Source organism: Oryctolagus cuniculus, chromosome 2 (assembly GCF_051225735.1).
Source record: "Oryctolagus cuniculus isolate XC-2025 breed Fujian yellow rabbit chromosome 2, ASM5122573v1, whole genome shotgun sequence".
Taxonomy (NCBI): Eukaryota; Metazoa; Chordata; class Mammalia; order Lagomorpha; family Leporidae; genus Oryctolagus; species Oryctolagus cuniculus.
The window spans coordinates 86829809-86854733 of record NC_142868.1 but is presented as its reverse complement, the minus strand read 5'-3'; the positions used below and the strand labels follow the sequence as shown (position 1 = coordinate 86854733).

The following is a 24925-nucleotide window of genomic DNA, read 5'->3' as shown; positions in this document are numbered from 1 at the left end:
GGTGGAGGAAACATGTTTTATATTTCTCTTGAATGCTGCAGTTTTGGCATAATGCATAGTGCTTCCCTATATGGTAAGACACTCAATGAAACATTTGATTTATCAATTGATATATTGATTCTTTAGTACCATCATTATAAAACCATGGTAGGTAAAATAGAAACACAAAAGATGATTTTTCTTGTCTCATATGGTTATTGTGAGGATCAAATCAGGTATAAGAAGGAAGATTACCTCAATTGTATATTACCATTATGGAACTATATTTGATTATTAAGAAGAATTCAGTTGAGTTGTTTATTTTATAGGACATGCTTTCTTGCCTCCTGCTTAGGAGTTTCATCAAAGGAAAGAAAGCTAACAAACAACTATAAATATACAGTGAATTATTTGGATCTAGGTAGATGACTTTGGACTTTGCTTTAGATCTGCGCTGACTCTGGTCTAAGAAGCAACCCAGCAGGCTAGTTAAGAAATTCTTGTGTTACAGAAAGGAGACAAGATGAGTCTTTTTGTCTGCTTAAGATATTACAAAATGAACTAGTATTGATTTTGTTTTCAGAATTTAAGTCCTTCTTCTTTATCACTATTTAAAATACTCTTCTAAGATCAAAACAAGAGCCTTGAGCCCGTATATCTCAAACAGATGCTGAGTTACTCCTAAAAATTGTTCTACCTACCATTCGATTTAGTCTCTCTTTCTCTATCTCTGTCTCTCACACACAAACACCAAAATAAATAAATAAATAAATAAACAAACTCACGTAATTTTTAAATGATACATAAAAATTGTGGGGTATGATGTGATGTTTCAATACATGGATACCTTGTGTAATGTTCACATCATGATAAACATGTTTCCTGATTTTTATGGCAAAATCCTTTCTTCTAGCTTTTAAAAATATTCAACACGTAGTCTTTTTTAAAGATGACATGTATTTTTGTAAATATGAAAATATGGATGTGACTATTCATATGGAGCAGGAAATGAAGATGGCAGGGTATATTGTACTTTCAAGAGGTGGGAAGCTGTGCAGTGACCAACAGGTACATACATCTCAGCTCCAAGTACTGGGGTTAAGAATAAAATTTGTCTATCTGCTTATCTTTTGTTTTGTGCATTTATTTTTCTTTCAAACAGCTTAGAAGTTATTCAGACATAAATGTTTACTAATTGGTTTTGGCCCATTCTATTAATAAGATGAACTGGTAGAACATTCTTATTACTCAAGTGCCGTGAAAAGTTACTGAGACGTTGAAGGCACTGAGAACCAGGAAAGACTGGAAACATCTAGCTTAATGCAATAGTGTGTATTTGTTGTTTCTATATAGCCACGTACTCATGGCTGCATAAGTTTTTCTGTTAATTCCTTTAGTTTCCTGTGAAGGTTTTGAGAGAGTTTTTTGGTCCAACCTGTTTATTCTGTTTCTTGTAAGGGTTCTTCATTGATTCCTGATAGAGGGATTCTCTCATGGGTGTCACCTTTTGAATTAACAAAGTTGTATCACCTCTAATGGTGTTGATCACCCTCTGTCTATGGAATATGAGTGTGAGACATTTGATGTCCTCAAACACTTTCTAATCTAGCATTTCATTTTCCTGTATCCATGGAAGATTCTAAAGCCATAATCACAAAGCAGTCCAGGTGGTGGAATGAGAAGATTCTTCACCCACACTTATGTGGGAGGTAGTGGTCTACATTGTTGTTAGGTCTGAGAAAGCTACAGTGGTGTAAGTGTTGTCTGAAATAAAGAGTATCCATCAAAAAGAGTGGATAAATAGGTGACAACACTCCGTCCACTTGATATGGGAGTACTTGGACACTGTGGAACGGATGATTCCATATCATTTAAAATTTTTCTTTTGTAGCGGAGGAAGGATACAATGGAAGACAATCGCATTGTTCACAGTAGCAAACTTAGAACTCAGTTGTGTTCTACCAAATGTCCTGAATTTCATGTCATATATACGAAGAAAAAGTTCACAGCCATTTTCCTTTGATACTTAAATGCAAAAATCCACATTAGAGGAAGTTAGATAATGCAGCTAAATCATGCATGCAGAGTCGGCTTGCTAGACATTTACATTGATATAAGGGTCCCTGACATGACTTCTCTAATACTGCAATAGCTACTTTTATGCACGAATAAACTCTTAATTACAATTTAAAAATACTTTTATCATCCTGTCAATGCTATTTAAAGCAATATTGAATGCTCTCTCATAGTTTTTTTTTTTTTTTTAAATAAGAAGTCTTTGCTGAGACACAGTTTGCATTTTCTTTCACACCTGTCACCTACCTTTGCTCTTTATGCTTTGAGTAGCTCTGTGATGCTTTCCGTGTATTGTATTAATATCTGTCACTTACTTGGCTCTTTCATCCTTTTTATCTTCATCTTCCTGGTTCCTCTGTGGCCTGAACTTTAAATTATTTTTCCTCTTTTATTTTACCCACTCTGCGGCTCCTCTCTGATGTTTTTTAGCACAGTACTGTTAGAATCTGTAATGTATTTACTGTTCTTTGCAGAACCTTCTTGTTTCCATGTTCATTTATTTTCCAATAATCTTTATTAGATCTTTTACTTTGTAGTTTTTTTCAATTCTTTTTAATCCTCTTTTATGCAAATCCTATGTTTTATTTAACTCTCGGAGTTTGCCTCATCTCTGATCTTCTTTTGACAATGTTATTAGGGTTTCTCTCATGATTTTTGTTTCTTTGAAATATGATATTTTTACTTTTCTCACTGATTTATGAATCTATTTCTGTATCACAAGTCTGATACTTGGCCTTATGATTTTTAAGTAATTCATTCTCCTAGTTCACCTCTTTGCCTCTCTGATCTTTCTCTATTTTTCCTCTCCAAATGACTTGGCTATCAAGAAAGGCTTTTTTAATTACTTAATGGAGGATAAGACTGATATCCCTGAACACCAAACGTCAGGTTTGCAGTCACCTATGTGGGTTGAAAGAAAGAAGTTCAAGGCAGGTGAAGTTGCATCATTTCCTAGATCACCTGCACGATGTGTACTCTGTGGTTTTCTCTAAAGGTCCAAGAAAGTTCAGTTGTCTTTCGGGTTCCCAGCAATTCTTACCTTCTTTCTCTCTCTGCTGGAAGCTAAAGTCTAAATTTCCATCTGAGACCTAAGGACTATAGTTAAAGTAAACATGACCATTTCTCAGACCTCTATATGCGCTAACTTGGGATGGGGAAAATGATACGAGCATAGATGGCCACTAGTTATATTCTGGTTTTCAAAAATCTTTGTGTTTGTTAGGCAAAACAAATCTCATGCTAATTCATCCTTTTCTACAATAGTATCATACCTGAATAATGCATAATTGTTTGCTAGAACTTGTGAATATTCTCCAAGTGAGACATTACTATTTTCTTCACTACATTCAAGATACCAATTTGGCATCCTGTTCTAAAGGATCTGACACCCAACGAAGAATATTTCACCTGTGCCCAGGGGCCAGGAAGCTGACCCAAATGCTGTTGGAGATGAGCATTAAATAGGAAGGACTGGGGCTATCCACTACTTGTAGTGACACAGCTGTCACGGCGTCTTCCTGCAGAGCACCTGCAGTGACAAGTAGAGCAGCCTTCCGTGAGTCTGATGATCAGAGCTCCCACCTGAGTTATGGGCCTTGGGCTGTTGGGTGCCACCTATCATTTCCCTCTCTCAGCTGCTGAGTTTTCCCATCCATGAGCTGAATTGATTGCACTCAGGGAAATCTAAAATTCCTTTCAGCTTCTTCTCTCTCGTCATAAGGCTTCAAATTTCAAATAAACACTGATTTCCTTTGGTTTTTAAGGCTTTTAGATTTTCACAGATTGCCACTAAAATGCATACCTTAAGGAAGGGATCACACTTTACAGTGTTCTCAGCCCATATATTTGAGGAAGTTTCACCTGATGTCCCAAAGGGCAGGTCAGCTGAGAATAAGACAGCAAGATGATGAAGCAGAACAAAGAGGTTACGAGGATAAGGGAAAGACAGAGCCAGCATGACTGAGGGGTGAGCAACTGATAACAGGAATAGGCTGGCGCCGCGGCTCAATAGGCTAATGCTCTACCTAGTGGCGCCGGCACACTAGGTTCTAGTCCCGGTTGGGGCGCCGGATTCTGTCCCGGTTGCCCCTCTTCCAGTGCAGCTCTCTGCTGTGGCCTGGGAGTGCAGTGGAGGATGGCCCAAGTGCTTGCGCCCTGCACCCCATGGGAGACCAGGAGAAGCACCTGGCTCCTGGCTTTGGATCAGCGTGGTGCGCCGGCCGCAGCGCGCCAGCTGTGGAGGCCATTGGAGGGTGAACCAACAGTAAAGGAAGACCTTTCTCTCTGTCTCTCTTTCTCACTATCCACCCTGCCTGTCAAAAAAAAAAAAAAAAAAGGAATAAGTGCTAGTTTGTTTTACTTATATTTTTGCAAATTTGTCCGACAAAGCAGGGATATGCACCAGTGTGTAAGGAGGGCAAGTAACTAAACGGCGTAATATATGTGGGTGACTAAGGGCACCATAAACCTTGCTAGTCATAGACTGTAGGGGAACGGGCCTCATTATGGTTAATGAAACACTAGAATCTCTTAACACAATGCTTTGCCTCTTTCAAATTCCAGTTAAATAATGTTTGGCACCTACTCACCCATGCAGAACATGCTATTATTTTCGACACCTGTTAAGATCAAGCCATCAATTCTCCTTCAGCATGTTTCTCAAGAAACTGCACTGACATTTGAGATTTACACAGAAATATCCTGTTATTGGACTCACAGCTTGTTCTGGTGTTTGAATGTTTACTACTAAACTCACACCTCTAAGTCCTGATATGCCACTTGCTATGCCCTCCCAAGGACAGCTTCCCCTTTCAAGCACTTAAAACCTTAAACCACCCTCACTAAGGAAGATAGTAGCTCCTTTAGAGGACAGTTGGCTTCCTCCTCATCTATCAATAGATTACACTGTCTCTTTCCTTTATCCTTAGATCTTGTCCTCATTATTTTGATTCCGCACCATTGCCAAGGACTGCACTTGATGGCAGCAGATGCAGCCATTACCATACCCATGTAGCCTATGAGAAAACTGAAGTTCAGAGATGTGAAACGACACATGAGCAGTATTACAGAGAAGAATGAATGTGGGGACCAAGGCTGCAGGAATCCAGAGTCCGTGCCCACCTTCTTTCCCCTGCAGCCAAGCACCCTTGGCTCACTTTTGTTATTATTTACAGTGCCACCTTGAGTACTGCAGAAGGGAAGCACTTCACGTCAATTATCACATTCAGCCCTCACAAAGCAAATATTTCTTTTTCAGTTTTCAGAAGAAAACTAACATTGAAATGTTCACTGGTCTAATAACACATAGCTGGTATATCCCAGGGACGGATAAAATAGTTATATATCTATGCAGGAAAAGAATGTTTTAGAACTTAGGACAAAGGTATGGCTCATACCACGTTGCATCATAATTGCCTAAAATATACTCTCCTTCTATTTGTGATAATTTGCTAACACATTACTCATTTCTAATAATCTGTTTCAGAAATTGATTGTGTTATCAGCTCCTCTTTCTGTAGAAAAGATATGTACAAAAATTTATTCCCTTTACTATCTTTATTTTGTGTCAGCAAACTATTTCCTGTGGGGCTCTTTAAATTTAAAGTGTATTTGATCTCAAAGTCAGATTAAGTAATCTGAAATTTTGTTTTGAATGTTATTTACTCAAGCTTTAAGGGGGCGGTTTTACAGGAGTCACAGAACACATTTAGATTACCTAAACACTTGTTGTTCATTAATTAAACCATCTTAGCCATCTCCTAAACCAAATTTCATAAAGATTCTTTGCTTTCAATATCATTAGATTATTTTAGGTAGATTGTCACCTCTCTGACCAATTTTCTATCATTTTAAAACAAAAGAGTTGTACCAAATAGCTTTTAGATGGTCGTCAGCTCCCACATAGCATGCTCTGACCATGCCAAAACCTCCATTAATTTATTTGAAAAACATAGAGAGTCTGTGGTATGCCAAATACTTTGTAAGGCATTGTAAATACAATCGTTAATTAGCCCTTACTTTAGGGAGATGAGAATCTGCTGGAGAGCTCTTCGTAATAAAATAATAACTTCTACAAAGATGCTTCAAAAAGTTCATGAAAAATAAAATTAAAAAAAAGCTTATGTTGGCACAGAAAAATTTGAAGTCTATGCATAGTTTTAATTTTTTTCATAATACCTATTTAGCATGAACTTTTTGAAGACGTCTCCAAATACATAGAATTAGATGTTTCTGGCATCAAAATAGTCTGATTTTTTAATCCCTTTTCTTGTGAACTTCCCCAAGTTCCCTCACATTTCATCTCACATTCTGTTTTACCTATTTTAATAGGTCTTTTCTTTATCCTTTTTCTTCTATCTCACAGTGTCCACTTCACAATAGTAGGCATTACTGTACTCTTCCTTTCTACCATTGATGGGCCTTTCTAAATTATCCATTTTTTTTTTATTTTTGATAGGCAGAGTGGACAATGAGAGAGAGAGACAGAGAGAAAGGTCTTCCTTTACCGTTGGTTCACCCTCCAATGGCCGCTGCGGCCGGTGCACCGCACTGATCCGAAGCCGGGAAGCCAGGTGCTTCTCCTGGTCTCCCATGCGGGTGCAAGGCCCAAGCACTTGGGCCATCCTCCACTGCATTCCTGGGCCACAGCAGAGAGCTGGCCTGGAAGAGGGGCAACTGGGACAGAATGCGCCGCCCCGACCGGGACTAGAACCCGGTGCGCCAGCGCCACAAGGCGGAGGATTAGCCTATTGAGCCACGGCACCAGCCAATTATCCATCTTTTTTATACTTTTATTTAATAAGTGTAAATTTCCAAAGTACAGCTTTTGGATTACAGTGGCTTTTTCTCCCCATAACTTCCCTCCCACCCGCAACCCTCCCATATCCTGCACCCTCTCCCATTCCATTCACATCAAGATTCGTTTTCAATTATCTTTCTATACAGAAGATCAATTTAGTATATGTTAAGTAAAGATTTCAACAGTTTGCACCCACACAGAAACACAAAGTGTAAAGTACTGTTTGAGTACTAGTTATAGCATTAATTCACATTGTACAACACAATAAGCACAGAGATCATGCATGGGGAGTAAGTGCACAGGAACTTCTGTTGTTGACTTAACAGTTGACACTCCTGTTTATGGCGTCAGTAATCACCCTAGGCTCTTGTCATGAGTTGCCAAGGCTATGGAAGCCTTTTGAGTTCACCAACTCTGATATTATTTAGACAAGGCCATAGTCAAAGTGGAAGTTCTTTCCTCCCATCAGAGAAAGGTACCTCCTTCTTTGAAATCTCACTCACAGAGTCTTTCATTTAGTGTTTTTTTTTTTTTTTTTTTTTTTTTTTTCAGAGTGTCTTGGCTTTCCATGCCAAAAATACTGTCATGGGCTCTTCAGCCAGGTCTGATTGCCTTAAGGGCTGATTTTGAGGCTAGAGTGCTGTTTAGGACATCTGCCATTCTATGAGTTTGCTGTGTATCCCACTTCCCATGTTGGATTGCTCTCTCCTTTTTAATTCTATCAGTTAGTATTAGCAGACACTAGTCTTGTTTATGTGTTCCTTTGACTCTTAGTCCCATCATTAGGATCAATTGTGAACTGAAATTGATCACTTGGACTAGTGAGATGGCATTGGTACATGCCACCTTGATGGGATTGAATTGGAATCCCCTGGCACGTTTCTAACTACTGTTTGGGGAAAGGCCGAACTGTACATCTCCTCCCTCTCTTATTCCCACTCTTATATTTAACAGAGATCACTTTTCATTTAAATTTAAACACCTAAGAATAATTGTGTTTTAATTAAATAGTTCAACCAGTAGTATTAAGTAGAACAAAAAAATACTAAAAGGGATAAAGTATTAAGTTGTTCCTCGACAATCAGGACAAGGGCTGATCAAGTCACTGTTTCTCATAGTGTCCATTTCACTTCAACAGGTTTCCCTTTTGGTGCTCAGTTAGTTGTCACTGATCAGGGAGAACATATGATATTTGTCTCTTTTGGACTGGCTTATTTCACTCAGCATGATGTTTTCTAGAATCCTCCATTTTGTTGCAAATGACCAGATTTCATTGTTTTTTACTGCTGTACAGTATTCTATAGAGTACTGTTGCATAATTTCTTTATCCAATCACTGTTGATGGGCATTTAGCTTGATTCCATGTCTTAGCTATTGTGAATTGAGCTGCAATAAACATTAAGGTGCAGACAGCTTTTTTGTTTGCCAATTTAATTTCCTTTGGGTAAATTCCAAGGAGTGGGATGGCTGGGTTATATGGTAGGGCTATATTCAGGTTTGGGATGTAGCTGTCATTTAACTCAGGAAATCTATTATTCCTTGATATGTGCAAAATAAGTGGAATATTTCTCTACTTAGCTTCCTTCACTGACTCTCTTCTACCTCACTCACAGCTCATATCTTCATGTTTGCTATGTCCTTTTCCTCTTCCTAGAGAATCTATGGCATAGGACTTGTTGATAGTCCTAAATTTATTTTGGACCACAATCCTCTTGAGCTTCATATTCCTGTATCTAACTGCTTAGTTGGCATCTTAAATTAATATTCCAAAAAGCCAACCTTTCCTGCTCCTTCCTGTGTATCCTTCACTCATCTTTCCTGTCTCCTGATGAGCCCTTCAGTTTATTAGCTTGAACCAAAAATCTACAAGTCAACATCCTTCCTCCACCTCTACCACCTTAATCTAGACCACTTCATTTCTACTGTGGACCAAAGCAATAAATTCCTTAAGAGGCTTATGGATCTTAAAAATTATTATTGCCGGCGCCACGGCTCACTAGGCTAATCCTCCACCTGCGGTGCCGGCACCCCGGGTTCTAGTCCCGGTTGGAGCACCGGATTCTGTCCTGGTTGCTCCTCTTCCAGTCCAGCTCTCTGCTGTGGCCTGGGAGTGCAGTGGAGGATGGCCCAAGTCCATGGGCCCTGCATCTGCATGGGAGACCAGGAGGAATCACCTAGCTCCTGGCTTTGGATCAGCATGGTGAACCAGCCGTAGCAGCCATTTTGGTGGTGAACCAAAGGAAGGAAGACTTTTCTCTGTCTCTATCTCTCTCACACTGTCTAACTCTGCCTGTCAAAAAAATAAAAAATAAAAAATAAAAAAAACTATTATTGTTATCAAAGTCAGGAAACCTTTTAAAAACATATCATTTATTAGACTGTGTTATCATTCAGTTAGAGTTCTCTAATGTTTTTCCACCTCTATTGGAATGAACTATGAACTGCTTAATATGGCCTTCAAGAGATATGTGTGAATTTGTCTTTCAATGTCCATTCCATCTCATCTCTTGTCACTCTCCATGACTTGCTTCCCTCTGACCTTTGTGGTCTTCTACTGTTCTTCCCAGTATATGTCATTGCATTGTGATTTTATGTGTCAGATTGATTAGGCTGTACAATCCTCAGATATTCAATCAAGCAGTAATCTATGTGTTGTTGCGAAGACATTTTTTCAGAGGTGATTAATATCTATGATCAGTTGACTTTAAATAAGTCTAAAGTGTGTGTGTGCCTGATGTAACCAGCTATAAAGACCTCAAGGGCAGAGGGGAGGTTTCCCAGAGGAAGAGAAAATCTGACTGCTAAACTGCACTGTCAATGCCTTACAGTTGCCTGATGGCCTGCTCCATGGATTCCAGAGTTACCCAGCCAGGCCCTACAAAGGTGTAAGCCCATGTCTTGCAACACATTTTTTGCTCTCTCCTTATCTATCTATCAGTCTATAATACTCTTCCAGACCCATTCCCTTTATAATTGGGATTGAATGCCTATTGATTTCCCGGTAAGGAGGATCTTGAGAGTGATGGCCAAACAAATCAAAGAATAAATACAGATCAACAACAACAACAAAAAATAAACTGTGGCCTATCTTTATATTTTTCCTTCCATATTACCATTGATGAATGTGAGATTACACATTTCTCCAAATAGTTTATTAACTTTATGAAATTGTAAGTAAAGGATCTTTGCAGGAGAGTTAGAAAGCCACTGGGGTAATGGAAGTGTGTGTTTTTAATAGAAGTAGTGGTATATACATATGTTTATTTACACATATGTAAAAATTGATCAGACTGCACATTGAAGATTTATATATTTAATATAACCTGAGGATTATTTTAAAACTAGATCCCTTACTCTAGTTATTAAAGGTAGAGTGAGTTAGTTTTCCATCTAAGAAAATACCTTGTTGAGCCAAAATTCTAATGCTCTACTGAACTTAACCAAGTAAGACAATTTTCCTTCCAACTCTCGCTTCACTGTTACTGAATTCTTGCTGTAGAAGCCTATTACTGTCTCTGTGTGCAAAACATTGCTCCATAAACATGAGAAAAATCTTCACCACGGCGATGGCAGTCATTCCAGTCTATTTGCCTTTGCCCAGGCTTTCAGCATTCATTAAAAGCTGGAAGTGGTATTTTTGAGCATCTCTTTTTTACCAGTGAACAGCTTTCTACTTGTGCTTGAGGTTAAGTTGCTTCTGCATGTACGTTCAAATGCCAGACAGCACAGGAAGCCGTTAGAGCCCTTGAGTCTACAGCAAAGTCCTTCACGCCTCACAATAGGTTTCTGCCTTTTCTGGAGATTGCTTCTCTTTCTGCAGCTCTGTGAGGCCAGTTCAAGGCCAGGGTACTGTGTGGTGTGTGCAAATGACAGATTGGATGGAGAGAGAAGAAGAGAAGGAAGAATGGTGAAGAAGATGAACCAAGTTCCAAAACAGTGACTTTAATTGCTTTTGCTTGTCAAAATAGAGTTGTGTAGAAGCACAGATAGAGTAGAAATGAGCAAAGCACTATGTATTACTGAGACCAGCACAGCAGCTGCTAATGATGAAATCTTTCATGACTTGAGTCATTCCAGACTCTTCCATAAACTCCCCAAGTTATAACTTTACATCGCTTAAATGTTTATTAGGGTTTTGTCATGATAACGGCTAGCATTTATATTATACCTATAACACCAATGAGTCTCTAGATAGTTCCAGAATGATACATATACTAATATATAAACTAATTAGAGAAACTCCTCTGTCTCAGCCAGATATAAAGAAGGAATAAAAATGTATAGTAAATGTGTCAAATTTAATATAGTTGGCAAGAAAAGTCATAAATATGACATAATACCAATACTCATAATAGAATGCCTGATAAAAATGCAATGTCCCCTTTCCGTGGATATTAAAGGACTTTTTAGGAAGTAACTGGTGGCAGGTCTATCTGGTGGCAGAGAACATACATGAGGTGTAGTGGGGCCATGTAACAAGGCTCTGGTCCTCTTTTTGCACAACAGTGGTCACCAAGTCGTCTGTGAGAAGTGACTTCTGACAGGCCTGGCTCTGCTTTTCTTAGCCTTGATCTTGACTAGACCCCTGCATTAAGAAATATCACCTCATTCTTTGACTTTCAGTTTCCCCATATCCAAAATGGATTCAATAATCCCCATGAATAGGGCTGGGGGGGGGGGAATCAGGTGGATTGTGCATAAATACTTGGCAATTTCATTCTTACCCTGACCCCTCCCCTTTGTGCCAAGTCCATTTTACCCTGACCACCCTGATCTGTCGTACTCTTCATGTGCTCTACTAATTGGGTTTTTGAAGGTCTGTCTTGTACAATATATTTCGAGTTCCCTGAGCATGAGGACTTTGTTTTATGCATATCTGTATCCCCTTTGGCTAGTGCAGTGCCTGCCGCACAGTAAGGAATTTGAAAATGTTGAACCAAGGAAATTATTTAATGCTTAAATTGTTTTAAATGAGTTACTTATTCAGTTAATTAGTCCTTTTTCAGAAGCAAAGGAATTCAGATAACAGAATATTTTAAGTGATTGGGATCTATGATAAGAATTAATGGGCATATAAATTTATCTAAAAAGCTGTCCCCATGGGGGCTGAGAGTGTTGGCCTAAAGGGAGACTAGAATAATCTTCAGGGCATCTACTGCTCTGATGAGCTGTCTTCATCTTATCGCTTCCTCTGGAGAGCCTGCTCCTCCTGAAGCTGGACATAACAGGAACCTTGAGAGTCACACTCAGAACAGCAGACCAGACCAGGTTGAAATTACTTCCAGGGTCTTGTCATTCCCAGGCTGAGCCTACCCCAACAAGCGCACACAATTTAGAAGGTGGAATATATCACATATCAGATATAAGGTTGTGGTTTCTAATGACTACATCTCATGCTTTCCTCCGAAATGTTCCAAAATATGGTTATTATTTCCTCCATTTTAGGGATGAAAAATAGATCCAGAAATATTCAGCAAATATCCAGTGCTTGCAAGGGTGATCAGTTACAGGACTATAACCCAAATCCAAGGCTGGCAGATGCCAGTGCCATGCATGCCATGTCTAATTGCTGCCTCAAGGTGAGCCCTGGCAGATGTAGTTTATACATGGGACACTTTCTGCAGATGAAAATGACCCTGAAGTGGGTGTAAAGTCTTATCCCTCTAATAATGGATTATCACTTTGATTTTATACCATACAGAACACTTTAACAGGACACTTTAAGAAACTTACTAGATATGGCTACAACTCGAGGATCTTCCTGAGAACAAAGGCATGCATCATCTCCTCACCCACAAGACCAAATCTACCCAGCATTTTGGTCACTCCACCTTCCCAGTAGGGACATAATTTGAGAAATGAAAGGAAAAGATGGCAGAACTGAAATTAAACAGAAATACTGGCCCTGCTGAGTGTGGCTACATCATCCCCATTTAGACTCAGGAAAGAAAAAACTTGTGAGAATGCACAACGGAGTTCAAAACAGCCGAGGAGTAGGGTGGGATTTATGGAGGAACTGACAATTTCTCTTGAACACGGCAGCTGGCAGTATTCCTGGTAGAGCATGAATTGGGATGAAGCTGTTCAATTCTTCAAATAGAACTCTCCAAGTCAGAGACTCCAAGGAGAAGGACAAAGAGTGAAGAATGACATATCGTAAAGAACATCTCTGTGGCAAGTGCTGCGGCACCGTCAGTGAAGATGCTGCTTGAACATCTACATCCCGTATCAGAGTACCTGGTTCAAGTCCTGCTTCTCCCTCTGATCCAGGTCTCTGCATTTAATATGCATGTGAAGGGAGCAAATGATGGTTCAAGTACTTGAGTACCTGTCACCCATGGGGAGGCTCTTGATGGAATCCCAGCCTCCAGGCTTCAGCTTGGCTCATCCTAGGTTGTTGAGGGCAATTGGGAAGTGAACCGGAGGATGGAAAATTTCCGTTTCATTCTCTGTGTCTCTTTCTCTCTGTCTCCGTCTCTCTTTCAAATAAATAAACATTTTTTAAAAATTCTGCTTCTTTCCACCTAAAATCAAAAAGAACATTTTATTTTAATTTTGAAGAAAGGACACAGTTGATGGCCAAACTTGGCAATAGAGCTGATGATCATTTGCTGTCAAATACATTCATAGTCTGCTGTTCCAAACAGTTCTGAAGTGAGTGCTTTCTTTCTTCCTCAGATCTTAAACTTCTAAATTTCATCTTTAAAAGTTGTATGTATTGTCCTTTCATCTATTCATCTATTTCACTGAACTTTTTTTCCTGAACACTGTTATGGCTAAGAGATACCATTCTTGCTGTCTTAGAACTTACATGATGATGAGGAAGAAACAGACACTAAGCAAAGAAAGAAAAAGACAAGCAAAATAACATTAGTGATATTAAGGAATATGAACCTAGGAATTAGAATAAAAAATAAAGAAGACAATGCTATACTTCTTCATATGAAGTAGTTTGGAAAGCCTTCAAGAGTCATTATATACGATCATAAATTTTCAGTTAATAGTATGTTCACCTTCAGAGGCCTTATGGAAAATTTATGTAAACATCAATAGTTTCTATCTTTGCTTGGATGCATTTACTATCAAATGTTAGTAACACAGCTAGGATTCATTTCCTGACATTTAATTATTGCTCATCAACTCATTTACCTGAAGAAAGGAAAACAGGGCACAGGGACTGTAGAAATATTTCCATGATATAATTACTGTATTGGCCATAACGCAGTCTTCAGTACGTCCACACACTGAGGGCTCAGACCCACAGGAAGTTTCCACTTTGGATACCAGCTCAAGTTGACAACCAAGGCCACCCACATTTCTGCCAGGCTGGTCACCAGTGGAGTACCCTTTCCCTCACCTCATGTTCCACGATTCACTAGAACAGGCTACAGAATTCTGGAAAGGGCCTTCCTTCTATTTCCTGGTTTATTACAAAGGGCAGACGTTGTGAGATGCCCAGGCCAAGGTGTGCAGAAAGCATACCTGCAGGTGAAGGACCTGACGCTCTTTGAGCTCAGTTGTGTGGGGGTTTTTATGAAGGCCTCATTATGGAGGCAAAAATTGATTAAATCACTGGCCGCCAGTGACAGAACTCGATCTCAGCCCCCTTCCTCTCTCCAGTACTCTGTGGGTAAAGTTGAAAGTAGCAAGCGTTCTAATCAAGGCTTCAACTTTCTAGCAACCGGCCTTAGGGAGAAGCTCTCCAGCAGTCCACCAAAAGTCACCTCCTTTGCATAAACTCAGGCATGATCCAAAGGGCCCACTTATGAATGACAAAGAGGTTCTTGTTGCTCAAAATCCCAGGGTTTTGTGAGCTCTGTGCCAGGAACGGAGGATAAAGGCCAATTAAGTATTTCCCATTGGTGGAGGTATGACCTAAAACCAAATATTTCTTCCACACACTCTGTCTACTTAGTAAATGCATTCTAGAAGGCCTGAATAAGCATTTTTCACACAAAAGTATTGTTTTGTGCCTATTTAAATAAAAAAGAGATTTGCAAACTTGTTGGAAGAAGCTCATTAATCACCTAAAGCAAGTCCACACAAGTAGCAGATTATTCTGAGTCGTAGTAGTTGCTTAGAACAACAACATTTATCTCATGATTGCTGTGGGTCAAGAATGCAGCACAGCTTAGCTGGGTCCTCTATTCAGGAACCCCCGCAGGTTGTGGTCAGTATGACATGGAGCTGTAGTCATCCCAGATCCACTAGAGGAGGATCCTTTGTCAGGGCCACTTATGTGCGTGTTGTATTTGGACTACATGTCCTCACTTTACACTGGTTACTGACTGGAAGTCACGTCCAGCTCACTGATGTGTGAGCTCCCTATCAGGCAGCTCACAATAGGGCAGCTTTCTTCCTCAGACTAGGTAACTTAGACAAGCCGGAAGAGTGGATAAGCATGTGCAAAACATTGTCTTTTATTTTCTTTTAATTAATTTAAATTATATTTGAAAGGCAGAGAGACACAGAGATTCAAAGATCTCCCCTCTGCTGGTTCACTGCCTAAATACCCATAAAAATTGGGGCTGGATCAGGCTAAAGCCAAGAGCCTGGGACTTAGTCTGGGTCTCCTCTGTGAGAGTAGGTACCCATGTACTTGACCCACTACCTGTGGTTTCCCAGCAGTTTCAAGAGTGGAGCAGGGACGCTAACCAAAACACTCAAATATGGGATGAGAATGTCTCAAGTCATGTATTAACTGCTATTATAAATACCTGCCGGGAGTCCCAGTCCTCTATTTAACTTAATCTTAGAAGTGCTATCCCATCACCTTTGTTATACTTTCTTTTCTTTTTAAAGATTTATTTTATTTATTTGAAAGACAGAGTTACAGAGAGAGGTAGAGACAGAGAGAGAGGTCTTCCATCTGCTGGTTCACTCTCCACATGGCTGCAATGGCCGAAGCTGAGCCAATCTGAAGCCAAGAGCCAGGAGCTTCTTCCAGGTCTCTAACGCGGGTGCAGGGGCCCAAGGAGTTAGGCCATCTTCCACTGCTTCCCAGGCCACAGCAGAATGCTGGATGGGAAGAGGAGCAGCCAGGACTAGAACCGCATCCATATGGGATGCAGGTGCTTCAGGCCAGGGCTTTAACTTGCTGCGCCACAGCACTGGCCCCTGTTCTATTTTCTTTGTGAGAAGTATCAGTGGTTCGAGCCCTTACTCACTACCAGGAAGCAAAGATCATTGGATGTCATCTTAGAAGCCTGCCGATCACACTACCCTGCTTATTTCTGGTAACTTCCTAAAGCTGGATATGCCATTCTCACTTCCATTTCATTTCATTTCATTTATCATTCTCATTTCAGAGACAGAGAGGCACAGAGAGAGTGGTGGGAGGAAGATAGAAGTAACCCAGACCTCGGGATACAACCGAACTTTTCGGCTTCCACACATGCTGCCTAATTTGAGTTTATAGGCAAAAGATGCCCAGCTGTGCAGACCTGGCTTCCTGCATTTGGAATCTATTCTTGTTTCCAAGCTCTACCAGGGGAATGCTGTTACTCCTACATCCCTGTCTAAAGAAAATCCGCTTTTCTCTGGGAAGGTCATTCTATGCTACTGCAAAGCTTTGAGAGACACACAAGGAGCAACATGAAAGGTGATATCAGTCAAATGAATCTTGGTGATCATTGGGATGACAGATGTCACAGCCAGACCACCCTCAGGTTAGAAAATGCCTGTAAATATTCACATTCTCAGCCAATCTATGTGTGTACATATGTCTTTTAAGATTTATTTATTTGAGAGGCAGAGTTATAGACAGACTGTGAAAGACACAGAGAGAGGTCTTCAATCCTTTGTTTCATCCCCAAATGGCTCCAATGACCAGAGCTGGGCCAATCAGGAGCCAGGAGCTTCTTACAGGTTTTCCATGTGGGTACAGGTGCCCAAACACTTGGACCATCCTCTACTGCTTTCCCAGGCCAATAGCAGAGAGCTGGATTAAAAGCAGAGCAGCCGGTACTCGAATCAGCGCCCATATGGGATGCTGGCACTGCAGGCAGAGGCTTAGTCTACTAACCAGAGCACAGGCCCAGCACATATTTCAAAACAAGTGAATACAATGTTATATAAAAAGAAATCTTTTTCCAATTGAATTCAAGTAAGCAAAACCCTCAAATAAACCATCCACGTGCTTCAAAATCAGCTTGTAAGTCATTCTTTCAGACTGGACATATTTGTATTGTGTCTCACATGTGCCCAAACTAGACTAGAGTTGGAGCTGCTGCCATTCCATAACTCATTTCAGAGGAATGGAATTCTCTCTGCTTCAGCCTAAAGATTAGGGACACTTACCAGTATTTGATGGACCTGATATCACCTCTTGAAGGTTAGAAAAGAAAAATGTCAGAGCTGTCCATTTCATCCACATAACCAAATGTCTTCCAGTTGATTTAATTATACCTTTGTCTGCTGAGTTTGACCTTTGCCTCTCCATCATTCCCAACCTAAGCCCTGGGTGTGAGAGTGGTAGTGGGAGTAGGGGAACCTGGCATAGATTCACTCTAGTATGTTGGGAAACAGTTCTACACAGTCCCAAGTCTCTTTTATTTCTCCATTAGGGATACAGCATGGTAATTACATCTAGAAATCTATCATGAGATAAAGGGAAGTGATAGAAGAAGGAAATCCTGGAGGGTTATAAATTAATTGTAATGTTTCTCAAAGATCTCTTAAGATTTTCAAAAAACTGCTTTGCCTAATCAAATCCACAGGACAATCCAAAGAGATAGAAATTCCCTATAGATCATTCACTCATTGATTTATTCTTCACTGTTAATCAGGTTGCTGCACCAGGCTAGCCCTCTCATGGGCACTGGCAACAGACAGTTGAATAGGACCAACCTCTGACGTCTTGAGCTTCATACTAGTGGGGGAGTATTTAGCAACAACAACAATGATGAAGATTGGGACCTGAACTGTGATACTGCAGGTTAACGCCCTGGCCTGAAGCGCCAGCATCCCATATGGGTGCCAGTTCAAGACCTGGTTGCTCTTCTTCTGATCCAGCTCTCTGGTCTGGCCTGGGAAAGCAGCAGAGGATGGCCCAAGTCCTTGGGCCCCTGCACCCTCATGCGAGACCCAGAAGAACTCCTGGGTCCTGGCTTCAGATAGGCAGAGCTCCAGCCATTGCGGCCATCTGGGGAGTGAACCAGTGGATGGAAGACCTCTCTCTCTGTCTCCACCTCTCTCTGTAACTCTGTCTTTCAAATAAATAAAATAGATCTTAAAAAAATGATGATTATGGCCATGATGACAGATAGATAAATATCTTGTTCTAGGTATTAGTTATCTGGCCAAGTGATTTTTTTTCACACACATATATATGCATATGTCTGTAATGTAGTGGGATATATTATATTATCATATTTTATCTTCACTCAGTTAATGAATACTATTTTTACAGTTTTCAGATAAGAAACATAAGCCTAATAAGTTGAGACACATAGTCATTCAATGAGTTAAAGAAGCATCTTTTTTTTTTTAAGATTTATTTATCTTACTTGAAAGTCAGAGTTACACAGAGAGAGACAGAGAGAGAGGCAGAGGCAGAGAGAGGTCTTCTATCCACTGGTTCACTCCCCAATTGGCCGCAATGGCCGGAGCTACACCAATCTGAAGCCAGGAGCCAGGAGCCTCTTCCATGTCTCCCACATGGATGCAGGGTGCCAAGGGCCTGGGCCATCCTCCACTGCTCTCCTAGGCCACAGCAGAGAGCTGGATAGGAAGTGGAGCAGCCAGGACTCGAACCAGTGCCCATGTGGGTTGCCCCCACTGCAGACAGCAGCTCTATCCACTATGCCACAGCGCCGGCCCCAAGAAACATCTTGAGATACATTTATTTCACCTTTCTGAATTCAAATATTTCTCTTTGTAGTGTGATACCAATTCTGAGAGAAAGAAAATTCAACAAAAATCGAAACCGGCATGGGTACTTGGCCTAGTTACGACACTACTGGGATGTCTGCATTCTTTATTGGTAGATGCCTAAATTCAAGTCCCAGCTCTACTCCTGATTTCAGTTCCCTCATAATGCAAACCATGGGAGGCAGTGAGTGATGGTTCCAGTAGCTGAATCCCAGCTACTCACTTGGGTGCTTGGGCCCCTGCACCCATGTGGGAGACCTGGAAGAGTCTGGGTGGAGTTCCTGTCTCCTGACTTTGGCTTGGTCCAGCCTCAGCTATAATAGGCATTTTGGGAATGAACCAGTGAATGGGAGATCTCTGTCTGGCTTCTGAAAAAATAAATAATTTGAAAATTGTAGTTCTAGAATATAAAAGGAAGAAAGAGACCAAATAAAATAAGGCAAAAAAATAGACAATGGCCAAAAAATAAATCCTTTTTTTTATGTAAAAAAGTAATCTCAGCATTTTTTGATCATGTCACTCATTTTCTTTCTTTTTTAAAAATATTTATTTATTTATTTGAAAGACAGAGTTACAGAGAGGGAGAAACAGAGAGAAAGTTCTTCCATCTACTGGTTCACTTTCCAAATGGCCACAATGGCCAGAGCTGGACTGATCCAAAGCCAGGAGCCAGGAGGTTCTTCCAGGTCTCCCACATGGGTGCAGGGGCCCAAGCACTTGGGCCATCTTCTACTGCTTACCTAGGCTATTAGCAGAGAAGTGGCTTGGAAGAGGAGCAGCCAAGACATGAACCAGTGCCACATTAAGAGGCCTAACCTACTATGCCCCCATCACTCATTTTCTTATCCAGAAAGGAACACAATACATGTATATCTAGCATCTTAAAAGAAAAAGAAGAATACATACAAAAAGATCAGTTGTTGCAATAAGCACAGAACCCATCTGCCAGGGAGGAGGGATGGGGAAACCCATATCTAATTATACCTTGCTTCCTTAGCATCTTTGGTGAGCTTCTTGTATTTGCTGTGACCAGTCAGGGGTGTTTTTCAGATGTTAATTTCATGATATAAGAAGGTAAAATGTAAATATTCTGTGGAAAGAGACAAGAAAACATCTCTCTGAAGAAAGTCTCCTTTTGGGTCAGCCCAGGGGGAGAGATTCTCTTCTTCCAAGTCCCTGACAAGCTAATTGCTTTTGAAGTCGTTAAGAGCTTGTTGAAGCCACAGCTGCACTCGTTCTCGTAGGCCCCAGGCTGAGGCCATCTTCTAGATGAAGAACTCATTCCGCTAAATCATCTCCTCCCCAGTCACTGTTTGGCCAGCTGATCTGAATGTGGCAGCAATGCAAAATTCTAGATATCTCCTAGCATTGCAACTGCGCAGCAGCAGCAAGCCAGAGGAAGCCAGGAGTTTCAAAATTACTCCACATTGGTAAGTAAGGGTATGGAGAGTCGAGATACCAACTACTGGTGGGATATAGGAAGATCTCAGCAACATGCCACTCTAGCCAAGTTAAACATGAAAAACAAACAAACAAACAACAACAACAAAAAAAAACCAAACTTGCTGTGTTCTTGATGTTTCCAGAAACAACTAGGCTTCAGGGCTAAGACAATAGGCATGGGAGTCTACAGAAGCAGTTTTATGTATTACTCATAAAATAGCAGCATAGAAGAGGTAAGAGAGATCTTGGTGCTTATATTTTCAGTAGTCTCATGTATTTTAAGTAATAAAACTCTTTCTTGATTTTTCCAGCGTTCAACAGATACTAATTGAGCACCTAGTTTGTTGGAGGCATTATTTTACTTTAAAATTTGGTTTTCTACTTGAGAATTAGGCAGAGAGAACTCCCATCTGCTGGGTTCACTCCCTGTATACTCAGAAAACCCAGGACTGAGCCATACTGAAGTCAGGAGGTGAGATTTCAATCCAGGTCTCCCCAATGGGTGGCAGGGACCCAGCTACTTGAGTCATCACTGCTGCCTCCCAAGGTCTGCATTGGCAAGTAGCTAGACTTTGGAGCTCAAAATCAAGGACCAAACCAGGTGCTTTAATAAAAGATGTAGGAGATCCACATCTTAACCACTAGGCCAAACACCTGCACTTCCTCTCCCAAAGAATTATTTGATATGCTTAAGGCATATTGATGAGAAAAAGTGGCAGAAAATCCTTAAACTATGAAGTCTAGCAAATGTCTGTGGGAAGTATGTTAAGAGACAATATGTAAAACAAGAATGGTTGATGGATGAGAAAAAAATAGTATAAGAGGGATAGGATGAGGCTGGAGTCAGTGATGTGTTCAATTTTAAGTAAAGCAGTCAAGGAAGGCCTCATTGATAAAAGAAAATGTTACCAAAGATGCTAAAGAGGTGTGGAAATTAGTCCTTGGATATATGGGCACTAGAGCATTGCAGGGAGTGAGAAGGCCCCAGGAGAGGGGCAAGAGCAGCTTGTCCAAAGACCAGCCTGGAGGGTAAGAAAAATGGGAGCAGAAGCCACTGGGACAAGACTCCGGCCCTGCCTGAAGCATGGGATATCATTCATTGCTTTTATCTTTTATTCTGGGCTATGGAGCCTATGGTGAAGTGTTTGGACTAAGAAAGGACATACTTTGGCCTATGTTTTGCAAGTCCACATCTAGCTGCTATGTGGAGAAGACAGTAAAGCTCAAAGGTAAAACAGGGGAAAAGAGGCAGGAACCATGTGCGTGACAGGCTGCAAGGAGACGATGAGATGTGGTACGATTCTGGATGCGTTTTGTGAGAGGGTTGATATGATATCCCCCCCCCCCCCAAATTGTGTGATGTGAGGGGAAAATAGGAATTAGGATAAATTCTCATTTTTATTTGTGAGCATTTAGCCATGGAGAGCTGCCATCAGCCTCAAAGCAGAACACTGTGATTGGAACAGATTTGGGGTGAAAATGAGTCTGGTTTAGATGTGACTATTAGACATCCAGGTGGAGACGTCAAGGAGACAGATATTTTGCAATGATATCTATGGAAGTTCATGTGCTAAAAGATGGGGCTGAAGGAGAAGCCCTTCCTTATGTTCTCACCTCCTTTCTTCTAGGGCTCTGGAGTTGACTGTGTTCCATCCCAGAAACCTTCCCAACAGATTCGAAACCCAACAATTGACTTCCAAATTCTCAGTGATACATGTGGCACCTCGGGTCCCTGACAGTGATTCCAGCTTCTGTCAGCAGTGTCCCAGTATCACTTCATGTTCTTGAGAACTCTGCTGTTCCAAGACTGCTCTTACTGTTAGTCAAATTTCAAAACCCTCTGAGTTTTATGAGAGTCTTGCTAAATTTCAGTGTGTCTAAATGAGAATCTTAAAAAAAGAAAATTTCAGCAAAAAAAGAAAGAACAATGATGTAGTAATCAAAGGATAAATACAACTACCCTCATGACCATTTATTGGAAACTAAAAAATATTAATAGCAGAAAAATCACAAAGAATTTCATTTCACAATGAGGGGCAGTCATTTTCAAGAAGTTATAGCTGGCAATTTGATGCTGCGTCTTACATGTCCCTACCTGCACTTATGTGTTTATAAGTCTTATTTTTTCTTAATTTCCTATATTTCTGCAAGGTCATAAAATTTTATCATATAAAATTTCATCTGCAGAGTTTCTAAAACATAGGGGTCTACCGAGGGGCATAATGGGAAAATTAACATTGTCGGAAAAGATCTTCTTGTACCCTTGGATGAGTTTCTAGTCATCTTATCCATCCTCCATCTTCTGGATCTAAATGATCTTTGGTTTGAAGCAGCAGCAGCTGTGCCTCTCTTGGCAGACAAGTTGGCTGCTCAGGAGGCAACATTTCTTCTACAGGAAAGAAGAGGGGATGCTTGATTCCCATGAGAACTCAAAAGGGCACATCACTCTCATCCTCCAGACTTTAAAAAGGCCTCCCAAATTTTTTATTCAAATCATCTCCACTATCTCTTATTGTTGAGTTCAACCCAATTCCCCTGGGTTGAGAAGAATTCAGCCAGCACTGGTTGCATGCCAGCTTGGTGTCAGACAACACAGGAGATGCCAGGGTTTCACATAATGTGCCTAGAACCACTTCTACTAGAGTAGAGCACGTCATCTGTCAAAAGCAGGCAAAAGCTTGCATCTGGAATGTTTTGAGAACTCAGTTCATGGTGATAAGAGGTGATAGGAGAGATTACAGAAAGAAGGCAGAGTGGAGCTGGAGTCTGACAGTGAGTCAGAGGCTCCTGGACAGAAGCACCTGTCAGGAGAAAGAAAAAGCAAGGGTCAAGGTGAAGAGATATGCAATGGCACCTGTAGAGAAAGGAAGCACCTGGAAAGGAGATTAGATGATTGTGACAGTATCTCCATGTCATGCATCGGAACTTCGACCTCACCCTTGAGGATTTTTAAGTAGGAGAGTGACACAACCAGCTCATTTAAGATTTTTTTCTATGTTGGCAAAGGTCAGGCTGAATTTTCTAGGAGACTGACTGAAGGCAAGAAGCAGTTAGAATACTGTTCAAATAATCATGGTAAGAGATATGATGGTTCTGAGGTAGGCAGAAAGGAGGGCAGATACAAAGGCAGGTAAAGATTCAAGATGTGTGACCTCACCACACAAAGTGGCTATAAAGGACCAATAATCCTGTCCCTCTGGCACAACCGCCATTCATTTGAAAATAGCTGTATTAATTTTGCTAAAGCACAGCACCCTAGTAAAATGTAAAATATGGGTACCCACCCCAGGCTGCATTCTGGAATCACTGTGATGGGTAGTAAAAGCCATCCTCAGCCAGCCGCTAAGTCAGACTCCACAGACATTCTTAACAGCAATAATAAAAATAATACAGCCCTCCGGAAAGTTAGAAAATGTATTTGAACACACAGATTTTTATTAGTGCCACAAACTTCTCATCAGCCTCCCCACGTTGGATGTGTCAGAGTAGTGATGTGATGTGTCCATAAGGAGAGAGTGTTGTGAGGGTGAGCAAGTAAGTTTGGGCTTAGTGTTTTACCCTGAGGTTTACTGGCTGGGATCTTCATACTTATCCAAAATACACTGGGTTTTGCCATGAAATCTGTCTTGACTTACTTATTTTTTCCCTCTAGAATGTTATACCTGGAAATATCAGATGAAATCTACATTTTAGCCTCATTAGTGTTTTCTCATTTTATCCACAAGCATGAGATGCCACAATCAGCAGAAGTCCCGTGTCAGCTTAAGGACTGATCTAAGAACAGTGAGAGCAGCCCTGGCTCCTGATTTAGGATTTGTTGCATCACCTTTCTGTATTCTTAAGGAATTCTTCCAAGAGTTTCCTTCCTGTGAAGGCTCCATCCACTGTGGCATGTACCTTTCAGAGGAGTAATTTTCTGATGTGCTGGTTCCCAGTACTGTCTGCGGCAAATTCTGGCTTTAACTTGGTGATGCTCTCTTAAGTTGGCATAGTTTATCCATGTGTTTTTCCACCCTCATCTTCAATTTTGTATTTTGTTTGATTCTTGCGGGAGGTTAAGGAGATCTGCTTTCTTCCCTAGCCCAGAAGCACTTTGATTAGAAAGTGTTTACTCCTTTGCAAGTACATGATCAGATAAAATCCTCTGTATTCTGCCAACTTAATGAATCAATCCCTTATGGAGCAGTCCTTCTGTAGCTCTTTTATTACCCAAAGGCTTTATTCCATGCTGGCCGTTCCCTGTTCTCTGCAATTTTTTTCACAGAAGTTTTTTTCCCTATTTAAAAAAAAAAAGCCTAGACAATCCAGTATTTCAATTTCTCTGTAATCTGAGCATTCATTTTTTCAATAGATAATTTGAGTTCCTATGTGTTAAACAGGGATATAAATTAAATACCAACATAGAAAGCTATCTAGAATAGATATGAAGCTTGTTTGCTAGTGAAAGAGATAAGAATGACACAAATAATGACATAGACAAACACACACATACACACACACATATATACTTATAAATGGAGAGTAATATGAAACAAAATCAACATGTGTAGTAGGATAATTAATTATAGATGCAGGACAAAGAGATAAGGTCAAGAGAAAGGTTTGTGAGAAAGGAACACTCAAGTTCAAAGGAGTGATTCAGGTGAAGAAAAGGGAGATGGGTGGGTTCACTATGGTCCATGATAATATATGCCAGAACATAATCTGACTGTCTCTGAAGAACATTATAGTCAGGGTGCCTGGAACTCAGAAAATGGA

General features: G+C 40.6%; 1 long non-coding RNA gene across 1 annotated transcript; it reads right to left on the bottom strand.

The window, feature by feature from the left end:
• Positions 1 to 12604: 12604 nt before the first annotated feature.
• On the bottom strand, positions 12605 to 19973 carry LOC149127873 (uncharacterized). Its single transcript, XR_016230014.1, has 2 exons — positions 19709 to 19973; positions 12605 to 13377 (listed from the first exon to the last, which is right to left on the bottom strand). It is a non-coding gene; the product is annotated as an uncharacterized LOC149127873 (long non-coding RNA).
• Between the last annotated feature and the right edge of the window lie 4952 nt (positions 19974 to 24925).